The sequence below is a fragment of the Pteronotus mesoamericanus genome, unplaced genomic scaffold (assembly GCF_021234165.1).
Source record: "Pteronotus mesoamericanus isolate MK-2021 breed Mesoamerican mustached bat unplaced genomic scaffold, CSHL_Meso_final contig_74, whole genome shotgun sequence".
NCBI lineage: Eukaryota > Metazoa > Chordata > Mammalia > Chiroptera > Mormoopidae > Pteronotus > Pteronotus mesoamericanus.
In genome coordinates this window covers 34,827,714-34,846,310 of record NW_026555247.1, presented here as the reverse complement: position 1 = coordinate 34,846,310, position 18,597 = coordinate 34,827,714, and positions in this window count along the sequence as shown.

Here is an 18,597-nt window from a genome sequence, read left to right as displayed (position 1 = left end):
ATAGCCAAAATTAGAAACTGGAATATCATTTATCACAGTAAAAAAATTAAAAATAGTCTGATAGGTTTTTAGACTATTTTAAATATAGCATGTTACATTCACGTGATGCCTATAAAGAGCCAAAAATAAAGTAATAATGAAGCAGCACTACTTAAAAATATTTAATGTATCCAACACAAAATGCAGAGATGAGTATGTGGATCAGGTTGCTGTGGGTAAACAAACGTTGAGCAGTCGCACTTGCATGCAATGGCTGTCCTTGACCTTGGAGCCGTGCTTCTGAGCTCCACGGGCTCCACGGGCTCCCTGTGCCGCGTGCACGTCGGCTTGGTTGGACTTGTCAGCGCTAAACCCTTCTGAAACTGGCCCAGGACGCTTGCGCTCCGGCCAGGACTACCCATCTGGCTTCCTAGGGGAAACACCATGTCTTCCGAGGTCCCCGACCCTCTGCTTGGTAGTAATTTCTTCCTCTGGTTCCTATGGGCCTGAGCTTTGGAAAGTTTAGGCGTGCAAGGCTCGGACCTGCCTAGTATGCGACAAAGAGGCAGAATGACTGGCGTTCATTTTCATCTGGTCCACACTTTGTCAGTGTGTCTCAGAAAGGTAATTATTGATTTCTGCCTGTTACTGGGTCCTACAGTCTGTGCTAAGTGTTTGACGTATAATACTATTAACTAATCTCAAGCCAGGACCTGTGTTAAATGTTTAATGTATAGCATTGTCTGTAATCTCCACGGCACCGTGACACAAAGACTAGTTGCCTCATTTTATAGAAGAGGAAGCTGAAGCACAGGTGTAGCTCTGCATGGCATTCTCAAGACCTCACACGATAACTTGTACCTGGTGCGTGGTCCACAATATTTCATCAGTGAGAGTAGCAGCTACTTACTGAGCACCTGCTATGTGTCTGTGTGCTCTAGCAGTGGCTGCAAAGGTAAGAATAATTGGAGAGGTGACTGTACCCTTTCCAGTGCTGAGCACATAGCAGGTCATCACTGAATTTTAGTGGAATAAGTAAACTCTAAGTAAATCTAAAATAACTCAGATTCATTTAACTTATACTTAACTTCCTAAAATAAGGCTTTGTTGGGTTTAATATCCAGTCTTTGTATGTATCAGTACATTATATGCCACATTATTCGAGAAATTACTTATTTGATTTGACCACAGTTGCTAATAAAAATGACCTTTCACAAAATGATTTGCATAGCACACTCATGAGATGCACTTCCGTTGTTAGACAATTCATCCAGCATACTCCCCCAAATTATGCATTTTATATATATGCATAAAAGCAATTTAGATGTCTCAGATATACTGTAAAGCTTTTGTAGGAGAAGCAAGGTATGGCTTTTCATCTATGCAGAGTCAACTGGTTTCTTAATAACACAATTATCTTTTGCTGATTGATTCTGGGAATTTTGCTAGTTTTTTCCCAATAGCACTGTAATATCTTCTATCACACAGGACTTTAATTTTAAAGGAAAAAAGTACTTCTCACTTTTTCTAGGTGACATTTTGTCTTTTGACAGTGCCAGCTATGTATTACACACGGTGAGTCTCAGGTTCCTGGAATTGATAGAAAACTAGCCAGCCCTCATAAACTCCGTGGTCTCCCACTGCACGCACCTATTTAAAGAAAAACAAATATAATTATCAGGTTTTCAAAGAGAAGCTTTTTTAAAGCACTCTTCTATGAAATCATGAGTTCCCTAATGAAATGGTGGATAATATAGGCTACCATTTAGCATAAATCCCACCCTTTGAGGCTTTCACTTTGATTATCTTTGGAAACGAAGGAGTGTATTTGTTCTCTCTCCTTGTGCCCCGACAGCCTGGAGGCTTCCCTGCCGAGGGAGGTATTGCAGTTAGATGGACTAGCCTGTGAAGATTCCGTGTTGGGTCTTTCTCAGGAAGTGGCTTCTGGGAGCTTCCAAGTACTCCTGCCTCCTGTGCTAGTATGAATCATTGATTTAGACTACTAGGTCTGATGAGGTCAGAAGGGCCCAAAAATCTTGTGGTAACAGAATTTCCATAAGAATTCAGGAACAGCCCTCCATAATTTGATAAGTGGAGGTCAAAATAAACCTGATCGTGTAAAATTCATGGTTAGTTTATTGTGAGGTTACAGTATTTTTCAGTCATTTTGCACTAAAATGAAAGGCCATAAAGCGAGAGGCAACTGTCATGACATACATTTTACGTATGGAACTAACCATTCATAATTGATGCAATTGCATATGATCATAGAAGTCGTCTTCTCACCCTCCTTCCCCACAGCAGAAGCTAAAATCTTTTTCTTTTTCTTTCTTTTTTTTTTTTTTGCAAGTCCTTCTTTGAAGGGGGATCTGGGTGGCATATCTCTGTGGCTACTACAGTATGAATGTGTGTTTGCCTCTGGCCATATGGCCTCCTCACTGAATCAGCTCCTTTCTCCTTTCTTTGAGCCTAGTTGCCTCTCTTCTCCATTACCTTGTTACAAAATACAGCCACTCCACAACTCATAGGTGTATATAGTCTCAGTACATACTCAGTACACACTGTTGTCTAATTCCAAATATCTGGGGAAAAGAATCTGATGGGATCAATAAAGTAAGGGAGATAAGATAAACATGGCGGTAGAGTTCTTGGAGACGCACAGTTTGGGCAGCGTTCTCTTATGACGAGAAAAACACTGGGTTTAAATCTCCTTTGCCACTAGCTATGTGACCACAGTGAGTCTCAGTTAATTTCTTCCATCTGTAAAATAGAGATAGTTATACCTATTTCACAGGGCTGTTTTGAGAATTAAATGGGAAAATGTATGTGAAAGAGCTTTGTAAATAGAAGCATTCTATGGATGTATTATTTTCCTCATACTACCAGTAATTTTGAAAATCCTGCTGGTAATAGCTTAATGTTTTCTCTTTCAGATTGTAGAGGACAAAGTTGACATTATCTTCTTCCCTAGTTCTCGGCACCCTTTCGTCATGTACAATAACCCTTTCCTTAATATCTTTGCCATTTGTATATTTTTGCCTAGGCTGAGGTCCAAAAGATTTTCTTCTTTTTTTTCCATTTTATTTTATGTTTTAATATATATTTTATTGATTATGCTATTACAGTTGTCCCACTTTTTTTCTCCCCTTTATTCCCCTCTACCCTGCACAGCCCCTCCTCCCAGCATTGGCCCCCTCCCTTATGTCCAAGGTTCATACATATAAGTTCATGTCCATGGGTCATACATGTAAGTTCTTCTGCTTCTCCATTTCCTATACTGTTCTTAACCTCCCCCTGTCTATTTTGTACCTACTATTTATGCTGCTGATTCCCTGTACCTTTTCCCCCACTCTTTCCCATCTGCCTCCCCTCTGATCTCCATTTCTATGATCCTCTTCCTGTTCTAGTTGTTTGCTTAGTTTGTTTTTGTTTTTGCAGGGTGTTTTTTTTTTAAGTTCAGTTGTTGATAGTTGTGAGTTTGTTGTCATTTTACTGTTCATAGTGTTTGATAGAAGATAAAATCTTGAGCAATCTCCCACTGGAGGGCGAGGTGGTGAAGAAGGCCGCAGCCTGTGGCCTGCCCCCACAGCAGGTGCATGGGAGTTTCACGGTTGGACTCTGAGGACGTCCTGCGTGCTAGCCGTCCCCATTGTCTTTGTCCCTCTTGCTGGGTCACTGACCGGTGCGTACAGATGCACTTACAGTAAAAGAGATGAAGACATGGTGTTTTCTAGCGTTGCCTACATTATATGTTTTGTCTCCAGCTTTATTGAGGTAACACTGACCAATAAAATTTGCATATATACAAGCCGTACAAGATGATTTGATATTGTGAAATAATTACCAAAATCACAATCAAGCTAATGAACACATTCATCCCCCCAACTAGTTTTTTTTATGTTTCTGGTGAAACAGAATATATTCTCTTAGCAAATTGCTAGTATACAATACAGTATTTACAAATACAGTCACCACGCTGTATAGTAGATTCCTAGAACCTGCCCATCTTATAACTGAAAGTTGTCCTCTTTGACCACATCTCCCCATTTTCCCCACCCTCCAGCCCCTGACAAACACCCATCTTCTCTGTTTCTGTGGGTTTAACTTTTTTAGATTTTACATGTAAGTGAGATAATATAATACTTGTCTTTCTGGTCTGGCTTAACTTAGCGTTAAGGTCTTCTAGGTTCATCTATGTTGTCACAATGACAGGATTTCCTGCTTTTTATGGCTAATATCCATATATATACATATATATCTCTCTCACATTTTCTTTATCCTTTCACCTGTTGCTGGATATGTAGGGTGTTTCCATATTTTGGCCATTGTACATAATGCTGTAATGAACATGGGTGTGCAGAGATCTCTTTGAGATAATGATGTCACTTCTTTTGACTATATTCCCAGAAGTGGGATTGCCCAGATCACATGGTAGGTCTATTTTTAATTTTTTAAGGAATCTCCATGCTGTTTCCATAATGACTGTGTCCCACATTTTTTGACATTTATCCTCTGAGTGCAATATCATATTTTAATTATATTATTATGTTAACAGGGAGACAGTTACTATGGAGTCACAAAATAAGCTTTGCACAAATAAAGGAGAGATTATATCATGATCCTTACAAAACTCTGATAGGGCTCTAAGCCTTTCAGTGGGTGAAGATGCGTCTAACCCAGGAGTAGCCTGTTCCAGTTTGCACATACAAGCCTATGTGGTGGATCTGTAAATTTGTTTTAATCACCATTCTATACCAGTTTTACCACATAGTTCATATTTAGGATCAGGGACCAATAGAATGCTGAGGGGGAACTCTTGAAACTAAGATATTATTATTAGATCTCTTTAGTAAGAACTAAAGGAAGGCGGGAATGATTAAATAAATATCAACTACTTAATTGATATATTGAGGAAAGAGGGCTCAGGAAGTAAGGGGAGAAAAGACAAGCAGAGGAGAGCTGAGCAGTTGCTATGGGAACCGGAGGCTGCAGCCTTCTAAGCAGAGGTGGTTTTCCTGTGAAAACCCTTTAGAGGGGTCCTGTGAGCCCTGCCGGAGGGAGTGGATGGCTGCCCACCTCTGTTTCAGTTTATGAATGACACAAGCATGTTTGTTTCCATTGTACTTGTTAAGAACAATGTGCCTAAGGAGTCAAAAGCCACACTTCATGTCAGTCACTCCCAGAACCCTGGGTAGCTTCACTTCTCCTGATAGAATATACCTTGGTGGTGCCGGCGGTGATGGTTGTTTTATCTGAACAACTGCACAAGTCTAAAACAATTGGAAGCAGTCCGCTAGATAATACGGCCAAAATGTACAGTTTTGATGATTAGAAAAGTCAAGCGAAGCCTCCCCCTGTATTGACCATTAATGAAAGACCTTACCTGCAATATACCCACACGACTTGTTTTCAAACAGGTAACATAAGGGCATATGTACTGTGATTCTGAAATTCTCTCGCAATGACCCGAGAAGGACAGTGGGTAAAGGTCATTGAGAAGTGAAGACACGAAGCAGAGCTCTAGAAAACTTAAATAGGGACACGTTTAAATATCTCAGAGCTTGGAGTTAGAGCCGAGGAAAGAAAGCCAAAAGAGGTCACCCTTTCCAGTGCCCTGGAGGGTTGATTGTTAACATTAACTATGATTCAAAAGCAAATAAACTGAAGTCACCCCAATAAGAATGCGGTCAGGAGCCCAGCAGGCCGAGCCCTTAGCAGGGGCGCCTCCCTTGCAGGCGCTGGGTGTGCCCCAGGCGGGGTCTCTCCGGGTAGCATGGCGTCCCCACCCTGGGTAAAATGCAGCGACAAGCAGCCTGCAGGACGGCAGCTCTGAGGGAGGAACAAAACCAGGCCTGTGCAGACCCGAGGCAGCGGCGGTCTCACTCCTGAGGTGCCAGCATTTCTGCTGCGAGCTCCGAAGGGGGCCTGAGCGCAGGGACGCCGCCGGCCGTGCGTTCTGGACACACCGTCTTCTTGTTCCAAACGCAGGCTCTGCTGCGTAAGGCTGGCTCAGAGAGCTTTCTAAAATACCATGCTCTTCACTTACTCGTATGAGCATATGTGAACTTACAATCATAAACAACTTCTAATTGTGAGTTTGTTTATTGTAGACGAACTCCTGAGGTTCTGAAGAAAAGTGAGTTAGGCTATGGTTTTGGAAGGAAGAAGTGGGAGTGTTTATGAACAATTCCGTTAACTCTAAGTTTTATAACCATTTTTAAGAGGGTGAGATAACATAACCGGTTTGAAGGCAAGGTCTCTAATCCACCTGAAAGATTTATTGTATTGGGGGAAAATTCTGCTTCTTGCTGCATTTTAATAAAATTAATCTCTGTAATTTGTATTTGGGCTCACATATATGACCTCATATTTTGGATGCTGACAGGAGATGAAAATTTTAGTGGACCATAAATTACCTTTATTTTGATTTTATCCTTGTATAAGTTGGCCATTACCTGGAAGAAATAAAATAATGGAAGAGTTGAGAGTTGCTCTGCTAAAGAAAATTTAAAGTCCAAACAATTAGGGGTAAAGAGCTTACCTGAACCAAAAAAAAAAAAAACCAAAACAAAACAGAAAAAACCAACCCAAATGCTGAACTCTTTTCCCTTTAGGATTACCTTTCGTTTTCAAAAACCAAATGATTGGGGTGCTTCCTTCTAAACTGAAATAGTCTTGTCCTTAAACACTTAATGGGGCTGGAAGGCACTCTGATATGGGTCATCCAGAAGAATCTGAGGAATTTCATTTTTACCTACAGTTTATATTTTCTTGTGTAACAAGTAAAACTCATATATTAAAGTATGAAGATGTTATGGAACAAGAATGCATCTTCATCCAAACTAAAAATTCATGTAGTAAACTTGCTTCTTTCAACATGAATATTCTGACACATTTAATTTAAAATATGTATAGCAAATGGAGCATTTGACTATTCTTTAATAGTATAATATCTTCCTATTACGGATTGGATTGTCCTTTCTAAAAACAAAACAACAAAAATGCCGTAATATTTCTGTTCTGCACAGCATCAACCAAATGTGCATTGCTTATTCTTTGATTGAATGTTTTCCTTGGACGACTGTCTTCTATCAGATTCCAGTCCCCTGTATTAGAAAAAGTACAAGAATCTTAAACATGAGGATTCCCAAGCTTCTATCTACTGGAAGATGCCAGCTCCTCATTTCTACCCCTTGATTGCATTCCTATTCCTCTTTCTCTTTAAAATTAGGGTTCTGTCCCATAAAAATCACACCCCCAGACAAAGAAAAAAAAAGATGGCTACATAAACACTCCGGGAGAATACAAAAGACCCTCCAGCCTCCAAGTTGCCCCATCTTGGCCAGTGTTACTTTGACACCTGGAGCCACCAATGCACAAAAAATACCCGCCACCTACCAGAAGCTCTTGGCATCGCATCTCCACCTTCTCTCTCTAGAGCATCTCTCAGCTGCACCAGAACTGTCTTCTGCCCCAAAAGTGGATGAGTAGGGGTGTAGTAAAGATAAAAGTAAGAATTTATTTTTCATCTTTTCCCAAGCCCACACCCCTGGTATTAGGTTCTTAGGGCTGCCATAACAAAATGTCACAGACTTGTGTGGCTGAAGGTGCAGAAATTTATTTTCATACAGGCTGGGAGGCTTGAAGTTCAAGATTAAGGTGTGAGTAAGTGTGGTATCTTCTGAGCTCTCTGTCCCTGGTTTGCCAGTGACTGACTTCTCGCTGTGTCCTCACATGGTTGTCCCTTCATCTGTGTGTCATCTGTGTCCTAACCTCGTCTTCTTATAAAGACACCAGTCCTATTAGATTAGTGCCCATCCAAATGACCTCGTTGTCATGATGTCTGTAACGGCTCCCCCTCCAAATGCAGTCTCATTCTCAGGCACTGGGGGTTAGAGCTTCACCACAGGAATTTCAAAACATAACCCCTTAACACCCTTGTATTAGTTTCCCAGGACTGCTGTGACAAAATACCCCAAGCTAGTGACTTAAACTAATAGGAATTCATTCTCTACAGAGGGTTCTGGAGGCTACACGTCTGAAAGGAAGGCATAGACCAGCCCCAAGTTCCCCTGAAGCCTCTAAGGGAGTATCTTTCCATGTGTCTTTCTGGCTTCCGGTGGCCCCTGCCAACACTTGCAGTTCCTGATCTGTGGGTCTGTCCCTCCACCTCCGCTGCCCATTCACCTGGCTCCTTTCCTCCACATCTTCATGTGGACTTTGCCTACGGAAAACAGTCATGGGATTTAGGGCACGTCTGAGCTCACTATGACCTTATCTGAGCTAATTACACCTCTAAAAATCCTGTGTTCAGGTAAGGTCACCATCTGAAGTTCTGAGTGTGCATAGATTTTCAAGGGATGCTGTTCAACCCAGTAAACCTCCTCATATGAGATCAACTTTTGTTATCCCTGATAGGTAATGTCTCACTACTAAACTTGGTATGTTTCTTTTTCTCATCTTGGAAACAGAAAGACTGCACGTAAGGAAAAGAAACATGAGTGATCACAACCACTGGAAGCTGAAGATGAATTTCTCCATGCTCAGTCCTTGGCTCTAAGTGTCAGAAATTCTTAGAGAGGCAAAATATGCACTTGGAGCACTGAAGTCCTTTTTCGTTCTTTCTGCATTTACGTCATTGTTCTGCACTTACGACATGCTGGTGGCAGTTCTTTATCCCTTTCTCTGTCTCTGTCACCATTACATCGTGAGGGCGGCTTTACTTCTCGAAGGGCTTCAGAATGAGAGAAAATTGAGCTCCAGGAGGCCATTTTTTGAGCCAGAGTTTTCCTCATCTGCAAAATTAAAATCACAGTATTCAACTCGCAAGGTTGCTGCAAGATCGTAATGGCTTGGCATGTTATACACACTCAAGTCACATGCAAGAAGCCACATTCCATAGCCTGTAGCTCAGTCTGGCCACCAGAACCTGCTCAGGAACAACCTTCAAACAGTGACCAACAGAGGTTCGTGTGCACCTGTCCCAGCTCATTCACCCCTGAAGGGCAATAATGCTGACGTGTGTGTTCTAATCTCAGGCTCCCAGAATCCCCTTGTGAGATGAAGCTTCAGTATCCCACACAGTCGTCACTTGATAGGGCACCCCCCAGGGCCTCATTTCCTTTTCCTGCCTCGCTTCTCCAGTTTTTGCTGCTGTTTCTTCCCATTGCAGTTTACATGCAGTATCATTTTGCATTAGTTTCAGGTGTACAGCATAGTGGTTAGACTACCATATACTTTACCAAGTGGTCTCCCGATAGTCCCAGTTCCCACCTGGCACCATGCGTCATCATTACAACATTATTGACTCTATTCCCTGGGCTGTGCTTCACATCCCTGCGACTGCTTTGTAACTGCCAGCCTGTACTTCTCAATCCCTTCACCTCTTCCACACAGCCTCCCAACCTCCCCCTCTCTGGCAACCATCCATCTGTTCTCCATATCTATGGGTCTGTTTCTGTTTGGTCAGTTTGGAAAGTTAAATGGGTGTAATGCTTGTTTTTCTCTCTTGCTAGTATTATGTACATGTAATCCAGGAGATACATAATCCACAGAGGAAGGTCTTTGGAGAGGATGATTAATTTGATGATATTACAAGTCTGTCTACCCTAAAAAGTCAGTGTGGACCCTGAATAGGCTCTTCCATGAGGCCCACAATAGAGTGCTTTCAGCTTGTTTACTTGTTAATCCAAAGGAGGGCATTGGAGAGTGAACCCTGAGAGAGAGCGATTTCAGTACCTGCCTTTGCCATCAGTTGGTCTGTGCATGTGAATTCAGTTTGGCAATCAAACTACAGGGCTCCCTCCTTCATGGGCCGAATGACGCTACGTAACTTCACTCTATCTCGGTCACCCGCACAGTCCAAAAAATATGTAAATGCACTAATGAAATGCTAAGTTTTATTTTATTTTTGTGTCATGACTTGATTTTTGCTTTTCAATGTAATGAACGTTGCTTTTGAGAGAACCCTCATAATTTACCCAAGACTTTCCCAAGTGCTCGGTGAGCTCACATGTACTGGGTTGAGGCCAAGCAAAACAGGCAGCGTTCTAGGCAGACTCCCAGCAGCCTCCCTGCCTGCATCCCCTTTCGTGTTGGGGTTCCTTCTCTGGCCTCTCCTGGTGCCCTCTGCCGCCCGTTTCCAGATCTGATCAGGGCCTTCCCTTCCAAAATAATCTCCTTCTCCTCATAGAACCTGCTCTCAGCCTGTCACGTGATGAACTAATTCTTACAATTTGAGAATTCATGAGGAAGTTTTAAAGTCCTAACCTGTGGGCACATCCTTTCCTGTGTCCCATGATGCTCTGAGTCCAAGGGTAACCTCTGATTCAGTGCCTAGCCCATTCCTTTTGTGGTCTGTCCAGGGATTGCCCCCTATAAAAACTTCTTTTATTTGAATGATTTTTCTCAGCATCTGCTAGGGAGAACCCAAGCTATGACAATACTCTGACATCGTTATTAAGAATGAAAGGTGGTGCTTACAAAATGCTCCAAGGTTATCTGTGTCCAGAATCTTCAGGGAAGGTTCTTATCATCCCTGAGACCCGTTCTTCATGGGCAACTTCTGCTGCAACCTGCTCGCCATTTCTCTTCTCATCCAATGTCCTTTTGTCAATGGCCTGTTGGAGCATTTTCATTCCGTTGCGTTTGGCCTTTGCTAGCATTGTGCAGTTTTGTAGGAAACTGTCCAGTCTTGCTCAGGTGCCATCTCTTTTTCATGATGTTCTCCCTGGATGACTTTCCTCAACCAATTTCTGAATCACATTCTGTCCTTTGCATGCACCTCTGATCCTCTTTTGAGACTCACTGGCCCTCTGGACTTGGCGTGTTTTCACTTCTTCAGTCATTTAATACATAGGTTTTGAGTGCCTGTGTCCATCAGGCATACACCAGTGTAAGGAGGTGGTCGAGACAAATCTTCTGTCCTCACTCGCTTAGTTTCAAGTGGCAGGAACAAAGGAGATACTTCAACTCTATGAAATGAATTTATTCGAGCACAGGCAGTAGCTCACAGAATTTGTAAGAAGGCTGAAGAATCTGGCTTGAAAGCCACTCAGCCAGGAATAATACCCAGAAGTCACATTCCAGAAGTGGTTTGTCAGAGCAGAAGCGCCATCATCACCGCTGTGGGAGCTTCGGTACTGCCGGGCTGAGCACTGTGGGGAGCGAATTATGGCTCTCTCTGGAAAATGGGGTCCACACTTTCTGCAGGAGGCCTTTCTGCAAGGATGCCAATGAGCCCCGCCTCCTGTGTCCACATCTTTCCATAATGCCCTTCTCCTAACGTGGGCAGAACCCACCAACTTGCTTCTAATAAACAGAATACAGCAAAAGTGATGGGATATTATTTTGTGACTAAGTCATTAAAGGTGTGACTTCTGTCTTGCTTCTCTCTCTCTCTCTTTCCCACCCCTTGTTTCTTGTTTGCTTGCTCTGATAAAGCAAGCAGCTATGTTATAAGATGCCCATGAGAGGCCCATGTTGCAAGGATTGAGAGCAGCCTCCAGCACACAGGCAGCAAGGAACTGAGGTCCACCCTCCAAAAGCCTGTGGGAAACCAAATCCTGCCTATAACGATATGCGTTAGCTTAGAGATGGAACAGCCCCACGTGTGCTTGGAGATTGCGGCAGCCCACCAATGCCCTGAGTGCAACCTTGGAGAGACGCTAAGCAGAAGACCCAGCTCAGCTGCGTTTTGGACCAAAAGACACTCAGATAACAAATGTTTTAAGCCACTAAGGTATGGTGCAATTTGTTAGGCAGCAAACAAATACCTAAGTTATCACCCGTAGTCATGTACGTTACTAGCTGCAAATTCAAAATCTGGTAAGAAAGCATCCAGCTGGTTGGATCAAGATCATGCACTTGTATCTCAACTGCATGGAGACAGGGCAGGCAATGGCATTTTCATCCTTTACAGTTGGAATTGGTTTCTTTCTCACAAAAAGACACATAGAGGGGGTTTTCCAGGGTGTAAAAAAGACTTTGACATTCTGGTCAATTAAAAACAGTGAGTACCGTTCACTATGATGAGTCCATGGCCGAAGAACCAGCCCAAATCTTAGTCCAGGGAGGAGCCAACATCTTGCCTCCATTTACACACATCAGGTAGCATTTTCCCTGTGAGCTACTTGTGCAGGCGAATCCTTTATTCGCTTTCTTCTGGACTCCTGAAATAGGTGGGACCTAGAAAGAGCCAGAGGAGGATTTTATTTGGGCTGCTTATGCATATGTAGAGTATGCATTTATGTTAACCCATGTGAATTACTGGAGAGAATTTAATTCCGCTGGACTCTTTAAATCGCCCCATGGTTTTGAGCTAATTGAGGCAAGACCAGGAAAAGCTCTGAAACTTTCACAGGCTTTGCTTCTTCCTGTGGAGCACATTCAAACAGAAGCCCTTTCCAATAGGTACCTCCAGTGGAAACAAAAGGTGTTACAAATCCAGTGGAAAGCCCAGAAATCTCGCCAGTCCTACTCAACAGCAAAACCACAGACCTGAGAGCAGAGAGGAGATGAGCAAAGCTCCACTGGCACTGTGGGTCCTACACAGGCGACTTGGCAGGCCACCTCCTGGTCCACGGCTGCCACAGCTTCCGGAGAAGGGATGCCCGCTTGAAGGCGAACGTCCACCAGTGGACAAAATACTGCAACATGAACGCCATGGACCAGAGTAGAAGGCGATCTTGTTATGGACTCCATAGGCTATAAGAGGGGAACCTCACCCACAGAGAAGAGAGGAATCCCAGGAGGAAGAGTAACCAGGTTCCCTTCAATACCTACTCACGGCCCTTGACACGGGCACTGGGACTCTTACAGGATGATGGAGGTTTGCCCTGCCTTGGAGCAGTGCCCATGACCTTGTGGGAAACAAAAATGAAAACAAGGACGAAACTTAAGGACATGATGAAGAGAGTCAGACTGGGAGAGCACCCCGGGAGGACGCTGTGTGTCCCTTTTCACTGTGTGCCTGGGACAGGCGCTGGGGCCTATTAATCTTCCCTTTATTGAACCTCTTACTAACTGAATGTGTATAGAGGATTTGCAACTGTGAGAATCATATTTTCCAAAAGAATTCATGCTTTGATTTTACTTTGATGAGAGAGCCAGGCAGACTATGGTGGCCCTCTAAAAGATGGTCCCAGAATTCATACGTTGAGTGCCTGGGCAAAAGCGTCATGTGAAATTTTCACATAACCAGAATTGCCCATTCCATTTTATTTTCATTCAGTGATCACTATGATACTGATGTGTAAACAGGAATAATGTTTTATCCCATTGACTGTGTTGCTACTGTCTGCCCTTGAACAACCTCAATAAGTTAATTAATAGTGGCTTTTTCAATGCATTTTCATTAGTATCTATTAAATATGTGAAACACTATTCTCTCTGCCTAACCGTAGTCTATACAATTCTTTCTGGCAAATTTGAATATGCCACTGATAACAATTCAGAAGAATTAATGGAGTCACAAATTGCATAGTGCATTGAGGAAAAATCATGATTGATAGAAAAAAATTATTGTTCATTAACATGTAATTTAAGAGTGGTTCGTATACAATTTCCTTCATTACCTTAGTAAAGAAGATTGTAATAAGTCTGTAATTAGTGATATTAGTGGGATCCATTTTTTCAAAACTATGACATATTACATTTGTACAGAAATAAAGTTAGGTAATTTCAGTGAAGAAGTTGAGAAATTATAAAATCCAGTATGTTAAGATTTCATGCAAATAAGCAATCACTAAGAGAAATGGTTTCTAGCTGGTAGACTACTATCTTTTTTCTTGAGGACTATAATAAAAGGAAAGAAAATATTATGTTGGGAAGACCTCTTTCAAATGCCCTTAGGTCCTGTCCTCTGGGAGGTGGGCCACAAACTGGTGATGGGTTGGTTCTCAGTGGTACCACCCTCACCTGACACCATTGCTTTCGATTCTGTTTCCCAGATGAGATGTGAGACTGTTAGAACTATTTCTGTTGATCAAATATATACCTCTAAAACCTACAATTACAGGTGGAACTGTTCATTTATATCTGCTCTCCAAAACAGAACATTTCCTCTGTACCAAATTGGCCATCTCAAATCATACTTGATCTTGCTTACTCTTGGTTGTACTAACTCACATGCTTAGTTAATACAGCCCAACACTCAAAGGCCACCCCTCCCACCATATTGCGAAATGTTGTGGGTCTTGATTTAGTCACAGCAAGGCAGTAGGTAATTTACTCCTTGAAGGTAGGAAATCCATCTTATATTCTCTTAGCACAGTGTTTCATCCATAATTCAATAGACATTTGTAGTTAATTGTTTTGTTGAGTGATTCTGGATTCACGAAGAATGTAGGAGAACATTATGACAGAGTACACTTTCTTTCTAGGTATTGTGGCTGGACCAGTCTGGAGAATTTTTTAAACAAAAATCATAAAATGAATGATAAAATGGCATAGACTTTTTGGTGGGGTTTTGTACCCACAGTGCCCACCACAATGTTTGCAGACAACAAATGCTTCGTCTATTCTTTATTCATCATATTGAGTGGAGAAAAGCTTGTCATCCCCCACATAAGGGAGCAAAATAGTATTTGGGGAAAGAATGTTCACTAAAGAGGGGCAAAGAAAGACCTTGTACCATTGAGACTTTACTGCAACCTCAATTTTATTCAAGAAAAATCCTTCAACAGACTTATTTGTGCCAACTATCTATGAGAAACTATAAAAGAGAAACACTCATGATCCTGAGAGAAAGGTGAAGAAACCACAGTGGTCCTTTAAGAGCATCAAGAATCCCTCAGGCGTTTCCGGCTGCCACCTCCTTCCATAAATTCTTTAGCCCTTGCAGAGACACTATTTTGAAAAAAAATTCACCTGAATCTCCAATTGTCAATTTCTGGAGAGGTCAAACATATCATGTGTAATAGAAATCAGCAAGTAACTGAAAATGTAGCAAAATGATGTTTGTGTACAATAAATATCATTGGCATCAAAGTCAATGGTTACACTTAGAAAACAGCACCAAAGTGTCTATTTGCCAGTTTAGTTTGTCAACTCTCTCACAGCCTAGTTTATGAATGAGTTTTTGGATAATAATTCATACTATTTTGTATGGACCTTATTCATATACAAATCATAATCAAATCCTCATGAACATAGATCTACAGCATGCCTCCCCTACATCTACTCTGCCAGGGACCTACCCTTATTAAAAATCTCTTTTTCTTTGTCACCCTCCCCAAGACACTTAGAACTACCCACTCTCCTTCACTCTAGATGCTGTTTCTCTTCTTTCAACCCTCTTTGCATTTGATTTTTATCTCTATTATACTACTTATCTCATTTTTCTGAGTATGTTTTTCAGTTTATTAATTCTTCTTTTGGCCAAGTTGTTCTTTCTTAAATTGCATAGGGTGTAAGGACATCTAATACAATAGGTGTTCAATAAGCACATTTAATTGGCCATCCTCCATCTTGGACATATAACCTAGTGCTATACAATTATGTACCCACAGGCTAGCGAGGATGTATGTCAGGTCAGGTGTACCAAATCTACAGCCTTTGTAGGCCTGAGTCAACCTGAACACTGACTACAAAAGCTGATGTGATTCAACTCCACTATCACACTGCATTTTTCAGTAGGAAGAGAATTGTTTTCATAACAGGCAAGCAGGAAGAATCATATATTCTTGAGCAATCAGTGAAAGAGACAATTGCAATGAAAAGAAAACAAGATTTTTGCTAACTCTTTAAGTAGTATTTGTGTGACCTTGTGGATTAATCACTCAGTTGAGAGTTTTTATAACAATTCTGTGTATTATCCTTCTTGCAGATGGACCTCAAACCATGGTTTCCTCCATGTTGTTTATTAATTTGTATTTTCAGTTCCCACTATTTGAAAAAAAATGCCTAGTGAAATATTTTACTATTTGACTTAGATGACTAAACATCTTTAAGAGCATGGCTTATTCTCACTGACGTGCCTTTTAAAGTCAGCTCTTACGCTATATTATTGTAAGGTTTTTATGGCTAAATCCATGATTTAGCAAACATAATTGCAAGGATTTTACTTTGTTAAAATAAAAATAATATCTAAGATATACATTTCCAAGCTTTAAAGTAGCTTTAATGTGGTTTCTAATACTGTGGTACAAATGTTGATTTCACTATTTTTATTTTAAAACCTATGCAATCAAGGAATCTGCAGTTGTTTATTCTACATACAAGCAGCATGTTAAAGGTTTGAAGGGTGAAACAATTTAGAAGTAGGATTCCTGCCAAAAGTCATCCCAAAAATTATAACTGAGAATATAAGGCTATATATATATGTAATTAGCCCAAATTGCAGGGCCCGCAGAAGTAACGCCTGCTTGAGTGTGCTTGGTAGCGTAATAATATCGGTGAAATAATTTCTAGTTTTAATTTGAACATTTCACCTCAAATGTCATATAGTGTGCTTGAGTATGATATTGTTATGTTACAGAATTACACGCTTATGCTTTTGTAATAAAAGATTTTGTAATAAAAAAGGGGCGCTATTTGTGCCATACCCTGTATATTGGGTTTAGGAAGCACTTTCAGTGGCAGATCAATGGTACAGAGTTCAGTGTGGGCTGGAGGAAGAGGAGAAATTTCCTTTGGGGAAGTGGCATGTGGATTTGGCAACAGAAGCTTCAGAAGCAGAACTGAGAATTAGCTGGGTAGGAAGGACTGGAGAATGCGCTGGAGCTGAGCTGGGGACACAGCAGTCAGATGGCACGGGCAGGGGGCAGGGGTCTCAGTAAACACATGGGGAGCGGGGAGAGGTCAGTGTACAGGAGCAAGAGCAAAACAAGGCTGGAAAATATGTGTGAAGCATATTTCAAGTTTGCACTATTGTTTACAACTCTCAATGACTACCTGTTTCTTGACATTACAGAGGAAGAAGATGATTTGGGAAATGTAACTGGCTGATTCTAAAAACCTATCAAAATCAAATACACTTAGAATAGTCGAGGTAACCTGGATAAACAAAGTTGAAGGGTTTACACCCCCAAGCATTCAGACTTACTATGAAGATACAGAAATGAAGAGGTGTATTAGCATTAGAACAAAGAGTCAAGTGGATTAGCATGAAGAGCCCAGAAATAGACCTACACACCTGATACACAGCCAAGGTACCAATGCAGTGCAATACATGGTGCTGTATCAAAAGCACATATGTGTAGAAGTTTAAAAAAATATAAACCTTATGCTGAATTTATATCACACACAAAATTTGAGGTGGACGATAGATGCTTAATATGAGAAATAAGTAAACAAACAAATAAATAAACAATGCAATTTTTTAAAAAATAGGGATAGTCCTTCAACAGTCACCTCAGAAAGGATATTCAAAGGAAGAAGATGAATGTAAAATGGTGTCAACTTCATTAACCATCATATAAATGCAAGTTAATATAATAATCACATACATTAAGCTCCTAACATATTGGTGAAAATTCAAACAAGGGCCAGTATCTAGAGTTGGCAAGGGTACGGCACACTTGGAACTCTGATATTACCAGGTGGGATGTAAGTTGTTTCAACTACTTATGAAACTGTTTGGCAGTATCTTACAAAAACTAAGCATATGTATACCTTTAACTCAGTAAGTCCACTCTTGGCTATATACCAAACAACAATGAGTATTTATGTCTATTAAAAGGTGTGTTTGCAAAAGTTCATAATAAACTATAGCACTTTTATCCATAACTACTACAAAAGAGAAATAATCTAAAAGTCCATCAATAGAAGGATAAACAAATTATGAAATATTCATATAATAGAATACTTTACAGTAATGGAAAACAGCCAGGCTACAAAATAGGTAGTTTGCATAGACACCATGTTAAATGAAAGAAACCAGACACAAAAGAGTGAATATGTTACTATTTGTATTAAGTTCAAGAAGAGTTAAAATAGCAATTACCTTTGAAGGGTAGTTGTTGACTGGAATGTACCATGAGAGAGCTTATGGGGGGAGGGGGGCTTTAAATATCTCATATTTTGATTTGTATGTTATAGAGCTATATACACATATAAGAATTTATTGAGCTCAACATTTAGATTTTATGCACTTTAATATAAGCAAATTACTCTTCAATTTCAAGTCAGGAAGTTAACATGATTTGAGGAATTTTCTTGCTTTTTGAAAACTGCTGATCCACATTTTTCCCCATTATGTTCCTATTTTTCTACATATCTATTACCATCCCCTATCTTGTTGGTTTCTTCTTACTCATCTTGTCCATTGACCAGATCTTTGTGATTCTTTTCCCCAAAGATAAATATCTACTGCCATTGATGTCTGTCACTTATTTTAATCTATTAGATAATATTAATAACAGCTAGTAGTCATTGTGAGGTATTGGGCTGTTTAACCTGCATTATCCCACTTAATTCACACAACAAGCTCATGAACTAGCTATAGTATCTCATAAAATCAATGTTGAGGATTATCCTAAGGACTCTGGGTGGGAGCAAAGTCTCTATGTTTGCTGTGACATTATTCAATGTTACATCACTTATGGGTCTCTTTTATTAAACAATATTCTCTAAAAATTAAAGATAAAAAAAGAAAATTAAAAAATAAACTAACATTAG